Raw genomic sequence first — 10,000 nt, 5'->3', positions numbered from 1 at the left:
TTAACCTAACCTATGTTGCGCCTTAACCTAACCTATGTTGCGCCTTAACCTAACCTATGTTGCGCCTTAACCTAACCTATGTTGCGCCGTAACCTAACCTATGTTGCGCCGTAACCTAACCTATGTTGCGCCGTAACCTAACCTATGTTGCGCCGTAACCTAACCCACGTTGCGCCTTAACCTAACCTATATCGTACCTTAACCTAACCTATATCGTACCTTAACCTAACCTATATCGTACCTTAACCTAACCTATATCGTACCTTAACCTAACCTATATCGTACCTTAACCTAACCTATATCGTACCTTAACCTAACCTATATCGTACCTTAACCTAACCTATATCGTACCTTAACCTAACCTATATCGTACCTTAACCTAACCTATATTGCCCCTTAACGTAACCCTTATTGCGCTGTAACCCAACACACGTTGGGCCTTAACCCAACACACGTTGGGCCTTAACCCAACACACGTTGGGCCTTAACCCAACACACGTTGGGCCTTAACCCAACACACGTTGGGCCTTAACCCAACACACGTTGGGCCTTAACCCAACACACGTTGGGCCTTAACCCAACACACGTTGGGCCTTAACCCAACACACGTTGGGCCTTAACCCAACACACGTTGGGCCTTAACCCAACACACGTTGGGCCTTAACCCAACACACGTTGGGCCTTAACCCAACACACGTTGGGCCTTAACCTGCTCTGTAATTGTCATACGACGCGTTAAATTAGTGTAGTGTTGCCTAACTGCAACCCCCGCAATATAGTTTGCTACTCGCACTGCCCGGTCCCCAGTGTATCGCTTCATGTTAAACACCTTGCAGCTATACACTGTAATGTGGATGGCAGCGGGACGTACATGCTCAATGCCCTTTGCAGTTGTTCATTGGCATTTGCAGTTGTTCATTGGCATTCGCATGGCGAAGCACGTAGCCTACGCTGTGGTACGGCCTGTGTCAACTGTCCGCTGATGTTGTACGTCCAAATCACACACTGTACTGCACATTGGTCCTCATGTACTGAATGATACATCGTGGTACATGTGACCGTACAACGACTGCGCCAACAACGGCGAACCATGCGGTCCAAATGTTGTGCACTCAGCTACGTGTCGTCTCCCTATAAGAGCTGGATTGCAGTGTGGTATGCCCTGGATGGCGATCAGCATGAGCCGTCTGTTGATGTAGTGGCGCGTGTTGTCAGACGTAGTCGTCTCTTCTCACACACCGTGATAGCATGGTGCACTGCGTTCCACATCTGCGACATGCGACAGAGGCCGGTTGACAGTCGTTCGCGCAATGGACATCGCATACGTACGGGGGCCACCTTCCACGTGTTCGCGAAGCGTGCACATGTTGTTGCGTGTATGTGGGCAGACATAGTGTGTCGTGACACCTGACACAGGTATGCAACAATCGTTGAATTTGCAAATGGCGATGGACGCCTACGTTTGCTGGTGACGTTACGCAAATGAACAACTGGTAAACCGTTGTGGTGCGGTTGTTCTCGCTAGAGGTGAATCAGTGATGGCGACGATCGGTTGAGCTACCAACCGGTTGTTCCAGCGATACCCACCATGCCCACGAACGTGAATGGCATCTGGGTGTGAAGCGATACGCGGCGGTGGCTGGGTGGGACCGTCCCCGGCCGGTGAGGGGGGGCCTCCCGGCGTGCTGGCCGCGCGGTGCGTGGGCGCACGCGCTACAGCCGGCTGGTGGGGGCGGCCAGTGGCAGGCGCGCCGGCCGACGGAGGCGGCAGGCGGCGCAGCTGCGCGCCGGCGCACCCTGCACGCGGCGCCGTGCGGCCAAAGTAGGTCCTCGCGGGCCCGGTGCGAAGCGCGGTGGACATCTGCAGTGTGCTGGTCCGATTGAGGACTGTGTGCGCTGAGGATGCGCCGCCGCCCGGCGCTCGGCGCCGCGACGCCGTCTGCTGCTCGGTCGCCTCTGCGGTTCTCGCAGGTGGTTTGTATCGCAGCTGTGCGGACGTGTTGGCGCGTGCGCTGTGCTGGGAGAGTTCGCTTCGGCACCCAAGTGGGGCTTTTGTCCTTCTGTGGCGCTGGCGTTGGAGCTGCCGGTCACCGTAGGTGGCGCGTGTTGTCTCCCGCCGGCAATGCCACGACAGCACGCTCCCGGGCCTCTGTCGGCAGCGGCAAGCTCAGTTGGGAGCACGGGTGGTCGCACCTAAAGCGTCTACTCGCCAAACTCCGGGCGATTGCGCCTCTCTCGAACCCGACCAAGTACTTAGGACGGCGCTGCGCGCCGCCGGGACCTGAGAGGGTTTCGAGGTGTATGGTGCAGGGGAGCTCAGCCTCCTCCTGTTTGCAGAATAATTGAGCGGACGCTTGCGTGTTCGCGCGGGCCCCCGGGACACACTCCCGGGCGGCCGGCTGCTCAGCTCTAGTTGACGCAGCTCCCTGGTTGATCCTGCCAGTAGTCATATGCTTGTCTCAAAGATTAAGCCATGCATGTCTCAGTACAAGCCGCATTAAGGTGAAACCGCGAATGGCTCATTAAATCAGTTATGGTTCCTTAGATCGTACCCACGTTACTTGGATAACTGTGGTAATTCTAGAGCTAATACATGCAAACAGAGTCTGCGTGAGGTCAGTCGCTTGACGGCGCGTTTCGGCGCGGGCCCGCCCGTTGCCGGCGCGCCGTAAGGCACGGAGGCTCGCACTGGGGCGTATCGCTTTCCAGTCGGGCGTGCCGCGGCAGTCCTCACTCGGGGAAGTGAAGCGTCTCTTACAGCCTCTCCTTCCCAAGTAGCTCTTTCCGCCTTCCCGTGGTGCCAGACGTCAAGCTCGGCATTCTGCCTTGCGTCAAAAGGGAGAGCTGCGACCCAACCCGATGCGAAAGCGAAGGGTGCGTGGCACAGGGGGAGCTGTGTCGAGGGACCGAACACCAGTCCCTTTCTGTTCGCAGGGCACAGACCAGCAGGTGCTCTGCATGCCGGCGACCTCGTTTGTCGGCGTGGGATCACGGCGCGAGTCGGCAAGGGTGCTTCGCCGCGCCCCTGGGTAACCGGGGCGTGTTCTGCCAAACCTAGGTGGTGGTGACATCGCCTGGGCCAGGTTAGATGGGCCCAGACCGCCGAACGACTGGGGGACCGACCCACCACCTGAGTAGGAGTGGGTCCTTGGCCTTCGGGTGGAAACTCGGGCTAGTAGGCGGCGAAGGGCGAGGGGTGCATCCGCCTCTCCGGAGTGCGGGGTGCACTTGCCGAGGAGCGTCGGGTGAAATCGTCGACGACGAGGCCTTCGACGGGGACCAGTGCGCTGGCAACGGCGCGTTGAACCCTGCAGCTCTGGAGTGCCCTTGACCTAGGGGCGAGGTCGGTGGGCGAGCTGCAATAGTCCCCCCCCATGCCAGAGGAGCCGGTCCGGGGCAAGAGACGGGCTCCCATCTTTTTATCACTCGTCTACAAACATGGCAGACCCTGAGACGAGTGACTCTAGTGCGACCGCGAGGGCGTCGATGGCGACTGTTCCTGCCTCACAGGAGGAAGTGGAACAGAACGAGCAAAGCACACTCGAAAGACACACCAAAATAAGTCAAATCCTTGACTCGAGTGTGAAAAATGGTAAAATAAGCCAGGCTGCAGTCCTGGCAATCAAAAATGAGCTCGCCGCTTGGGCCATTGCTAGTGCTAAGCTTGAGGGGCGACTCGAAGAACTTGAAAAAGAAAATAATAGACTCAGGCAGCAGCCAACTAAAACCTGGGCTGCAGTGGCTGCACAAGCAGTCACAAAACCCCAGACCACGAAAGAGACAATTGCCAAGGTTACTAAAAGGCCGGATACGGCGGTCTTTTTAAGACCCCTGCCCGGGCAAACAATCAAAAAGGTACAAGAAATTTTCACTACCACAATTGATCCTGCTAAGGATAAAATTAAAATCAATAAAGTGAAAGCAACAAAGAATGTGGTTGTAGTTGATGTGGCAACTGAGGAAGACAGGGATAAGATCTTAAAGCATGCTAAACTGAACATGGCAGTTAAATGTGAGCCACCAAAGAAGCGCAACCCGCTGGTGATCCTTTATGACGTACCTGTAGCATTAACAGAGTCAGACATCTACGAGACGCTTTATAATCAAAACTTTGATGATTTGGAATGGGAAAGTTTCAGAAATGACTTTAAATTGAGATTTAAAACAGGGCCCCGGGAGCGTGATGTCGTACATCACGTTGCCGAGGTCTCAGGAAAGATGTGGCGTAGAATCACCACTATGGGGAGAGTATATATAGGTTTTCACGCAATCAACGTGCGAGATTACCTAGTGGTTCCGAGATGCCACAACTGTGGCGACTTAGATCACATGCATAAGCATTGTGAGAGGAGGCCGGCTTGCTCCAAGTGCGGGTCAGAAGATCATTCTAGGAAAAGTTGCAGCAAAACTGGAATCTGCATACCTTGTACTAAAAGAGGCAAAAAGTCATGCAACACTACCGGTAGAAATTGCCCTACCTACAGGATGCTCGAGCAAAGACTCATAGCCAGAATCGATTATGGCTGAGTCCCCCAATGGGAACAGGAAGCCCAAAAGAAAGTCTCCCAGCAAGAGGTTGAGGGATGCTTTAAGGGCAAATAAATTCAAAGAATTTATACAGAAAATCACGAGGCCACAACACCTGGCAGTCACAATGAAAGATGTCGGTATTCAGACAGATCCTTGTGATCAGAAAGAAGCACCCTCCCCTTCGAAACGGGGACTAAGGTCGCAAAAAGATCAAGTACGACCACTCGGGCATCCTGTGGTAGGGAGATTGTTAGAGACAGACGATCCTAATACTAAAAGTCATGAAGATCAAGTACAAGTTAACAAAATAAGCAGCACCAGTGTACCCACAAATATAGGTACACCAATAAGCCCATCCATAATGCGAGGACCAGGAATAGATCCTGTCAGGATTTATCCCAATCTGGAGCATGCTTTACAGCTGTCTAGACTTGAAGAGCCGGCCACCCTCACAACAGCCCTGAGGCATGTGGTGCGTGTCGGCCATGAATACGGCAGAGACATTACCTTTCCAGTGATGGAGGCTGTAGACAGAATACAGCTCAAGACAATGAATCTCCCCACAGATTTTGGAGCCCTGCGAGACCTGGTTCAGAAAGTGTTTGAAAGGCGCAACGAAAAGTTTGACCTCAATGAATTGTATAATCAGTCTGTCATAACCAACGGAAGAATTGCTCACGACTGGCGCAGAAACTGGCCAGAGTCTCATATACATACATACTTCCCACGTGAGCCAGTTAAGAGTGGGACAGATAAACGCACATAATAGTAAACTGGTCTTGCAGGAACTCCGGAAAGTGGTGGAGGAGAAGAGTCTAGATGTAGTCTGCATACAGGAGCCATACTCCCAGGCTGGACGGATCCCGTTCACAGCAGCCACCTGGCAACAAATATACAATCCAGGAGAACCAAGAGCCGCAGTCATAATTACAAACAAAGCATTGAGAGCCACTGTGTTAGCGCAATTCTTGGATGACCACTGCAACGTCGTGGAGCTCCACTCACCAACAGGAATACTATACCTGGTCAATATGTACTTCCAGTACGGAAGACCAATAGATGAATTCTTGGACAAGCTCGTGCAAATCGCCACGGCGTTGCGGGGACACAAAATCCTTGTGACTGCGGACATCAATGCTAAATCCCCCCTGTGGTTCAGTGGTACTCAAGACGATCGAGGAGAACAAGCTGTCGACACCATCATGTCACTACAACTCATGGTCGCTAACAAACAGGGAAACCCTCCCACCTACACTGGGGGGGGTGGACACGGTACAAACATTGACGTTACTCTAGTAACGCCAAATCTCGCAACAAAAATATCTAATTGGACAGTTTGGGACCGGATTACCACTAGTGACCATAACCTCATAACATTCATCATTGGAGACAGCGAGTGCCACTGGGACATAGGGTGGGAAACACAACTTAACTACAACAAAACCGATTGGGACCGGCTGGCTAGGGAGTGTGACATCCCTGCATTGCTGGAGGGTGATGTCGACATAGAAGAATACGCCCGAGACCTCACTAGTGCAATAACTAAGGCAGTCAAGGCAGCCGTACCAACCAGGAGGAGGGCCATCGCGGCCTCCCCTTCACCATGGTCAGCCGAACTGGGGCAAATGCGCCAAGCAGTACGGAGGGCGAGGAGGTATTACCAGCGGTGCGCCGTCTGGCAAGAAAAGCAGCGATGGCTACAAATATACCGAGAAGCCAAAGAACAGTTTCAACAAGAACTCAAGGCTGTAAGGATGAGGAGCTGGGAGAAATATGTGCAAAGCCAATTGGCTACAGACCCTTGGGGACTACCCTATAAAATAGTAAGGGAAAAAATAAAATCACCTATGGTGTTATCTACCGTCAGGAGTGGGGACCGGATGACGGAGACCTGGCAGGAAACTGCGGGGGTCCTACTCCGTGCCCTACTACCTGACGATAGAGAGGAAGATGATACAGAAGAACAACTTAGAATAAGAAGAGAGAACCAACGGGTCTACGAAAACAATCGTGTCGTCTACCCCTTCTCTGAAGAAGAGGTAAACTCCCAAATACAAGCGCTCAAAAGAGGCAAAGCTCCTGGTCCAGACGGTATAACCGCGGAGGTGATACAGTACCTCGCCCCCCAGCTGGTGGCACCTCTCACTCAGCTGTACAACGAGTGTTTACGGCTTCGGACCTTCCCCTCGATATGGAAGAAGGCTAACGTAGTGATAATTAAGAAAGGCCCGGACAAAGACCCCAAAGAAGCCAAGTCGTATAGACCCATATGTCTGCTGGACTTGTTGGGCAAGCTCTTTGAGAGGCTGCTGGCAGACAGGTTGGCTGCACACCGAGTCTTGTGCGGGATGAGTGACAGGCAGTTCGGTTTTCGGGCGGGGCGGTCGGCGTCTGACGCAATCGCCCTGGCTGCGGATGTCTGTGGCTCTGCCCCGCACAAGTATGTAGTCGGCATCATGGTGGACATCAGTGGCGCCTTCGACAACCTGTGGTGGCCTTCGCTCTTCTCCTGCTTGCGGGAGAAAGAATGCCCAGGGCCGCTATACGGATGTCTGAGGAGCTATTGTGAAGACAGGGAGGTCTGGCTATCGGCCCCTAGCGGCAAAGTCAGCAAGAAAATCACCAAGGGGTGTCCTCAGGGATCGGTCCTGGGGCCACTCTTTTGGGATATAAACATGGAGCCACTCTTGGAAGAACTAAAGAGCAGTGAAGATGTGCTAGAGGTCATAGCCTACGCTGATGACCTCCTCCTGCTGGTCGGCGGCCGCAGCCGCGAAGATCTGGAACCAAAAATAGAAAGAGCCATTACAATTCTAACCACATGGTGTCACAAAACCAAAATGACTATCGCACCCAATAAATCAACTTACCTGCTGCTCAAAGGCCAACTCACTAGAAATCCTACCGTTAGAATAAATGGTCTACCAGTTATCAGGCGCCGCGAAGCCCGGTATCTTGGTGTCATCGTCGACGAGAGGTGGAACTATACATCACATATAGACACAGCAACACAGAGATCACTCACAATACTAAACAACCTAATAGGTATAGGACACAAAAGATTCCACCTCCCACCTGACCTCATAAAATTATACCACAATAGCATTCTTACATCCATAGTAGGCTACGGGTCAGCGGTCTGGGCACACAGGCTCACGAGGGTCATGCCTGCCGTGGCCATAAGGAGAGTGCAGCGAAATATGCTCCTACGCTCAGTGGGCGCATACAGAACAACCCCAGGGGGGGCACTTTTAGTACTAATGGGGCTATGTCCACTGGACATAAAAATAAGAGAACAGGCCACCTGGTACTGGATTAAGAAAAATCGAAGGGAAAAGATTGAGGAAATCATGGGGATATATATAGGGGATAAACCAAGTATCAAAAGAAGGGGCATGGAATTATGGCAAAATCTCTGGGACAGCGACGAAACTGGCCGCAGAACACATGAACTGCTTCCGAACATAAAGGAAAGGCTAGAACTCGCTTATATCAAACCAACTAGGGGATTGCTGCACTTCCTTACCGGGCACGGACCCTATCCGACATATCTTTGTCGGTTTGGGAAAAGGGCAACACCAGCGTGCGACTGTGGAGCAGAGCTAGGCACCCCAGACCATGTGGTGTACGAGTGTCCCCTCTTCGACGATGTTGCACAACAATTTAGGGTACAATTGCCTAACAACGACACGTACCACTTGCTCAGGCACGAAACCACATTCAATATCCTGAACCACCTAACAAACAAAATATCGAGCAAAGTCCTCACAGAATATCTCGATAACAATCGATAAATGAATTAAACCGGACTTGTCAGGTACGCCCCCCTGTTCCGCCGGAACGTGGACTTGGCCAGCCGCCTCACGGCTGGAATCCGCCAGGTTTTTGGAATAGGTTGGGGGGTAGTACATCACCACGGACTTGACACGCACCGACTATGACACTAGATATAAGATTAGTTATAAGATCAATCTAGGATATTAGAAATAGTATAGAACTGCAGCGAAACCATCAATGGCCCGCCCAGTGCCAGGGGCACTCCCACTGGGATTAGCTCAGTGGGAATGGCCAAATAAGTAGGTTTGTATCTATTCTGGCACGCATGTAACGCTGCAGGTAGTGTAGTCAAACAACAACAATAACATAAGGTATGATAGATTAACTCCCGTAGTGGTGATGGAATGTAGGAAGAGAAACCTGTAGTGTTAATATATTAAGTAGCTGCAGATATAAATTAGTAATAACTTAGGACCTACTAATGTATTAGGTAGTAGGTTATATTGTAACATGATATTGATGAAATAAAGATTTTTTTTTAAAAAAAAAAAAAAAAAAAAAAAAAAAAAAAAAAAAAAAAAAACAGAGTCCCGACCAGAGATGGAAGGGACGCTTTTATTAGATCAAAACCAATCGGTCGGCTCGTCCGGTCCGTTTGCCTTGGTGACTCTGAATAACTTTGGGCTGATCGCACGGTCCTCGTACCGGCGACGCATCTTTCAAATGTCTGCCTTATCAACTGTCGATGGTAGGTTCTGCGCCTACCATGGTTGTAACGGGTAACGGGGAATCAGGGTTCGATTCCGGAGAGGGAGCCTGAGAAACGGCTACCACATCCAAGGAAGGCAGCAGGCGCGCAAATTACCCACTCCCGGCACGGGGAGGTAGTGACGAAAAATAACGATACGGGACTCATCCGAGGCCCCGTAATCGGAATGAGTACACTTTAAATCCTTTAACGAGTATCTATTGGAGGGCAAGTCTGGTGCCAGCAGCCGCGGTAATTCCAGCTCCAATAGCGTATATTAAAGTTGTTGCGGTTAAAAAGCTCGTAGTTGGATTTGTGTCCCACGCTGTTGGTTCACCGCCCGTCGGTGTTTAACTGGCATGTATCGTGGGACGTCCTGCCGGTGGGGCGAGCTGAAGGCGTGCGACGCGCCTCGTGCGTGCTCGTGCGTCCCGAGGCGGACCCCGTTGCAATCCTACCAGGGTGCTCTTGAGTGAGTGTCTCGGTGGGCCGGCACGTTTACTTTGAACAAATTAGAGTGCTTAAAGCAGGCAAGCCCGCCTGAATACTGTGTGCATGGAATAATGGAATAGGACCTCGGTTCTATTTTGTTGGTTTTCGGAACCCGAGGTAATGATTAATAGGGACAGGCGGGGGCATTCGTATTGCGACGTTAGAGGTGAAATTCTTGGATCGTCGCAAGACGAACAGAAGCGAAAGCATTTGCCAAGTATGTTTTCATTAATCAAGAACGAAAGTTAGAGGTTCGAAGGCGATCAGATACCGCCCTAGTTCTAACCATAAACGATGCCAGCCAGCGATCCGCCGCAGTTCCTCCGATGACTCGGCGGGCAGCCTCCGGGAAACCAAAGCTTTTGGGTTCCGGGGGAAGTATGGTTGCAAAGCTGAAACTTAAAGGAATTGACGGAAGGGCACCACCAGGAGTGGAGCCTGCGGCTTAATTTG

The sequence above is a fragment of the Schistocerca americana genome, chromosome 3 (assembly GCF_021461395.2).
Source record: "Schistocerca americana isolate TAMUIC-IGC-003095 chromosome 3, iqSchAmer2.1, whole genome shotgun sequence".
Classification (NCBI taxonomy): Eukaryota; Metazoa; Arthropoda; class Insecta; order Orthoptera; family Acrididae; genus Schistocerca; species Schistocerca americana.
Note: the sequence above shows the minus strand (reverse complement) of the source record.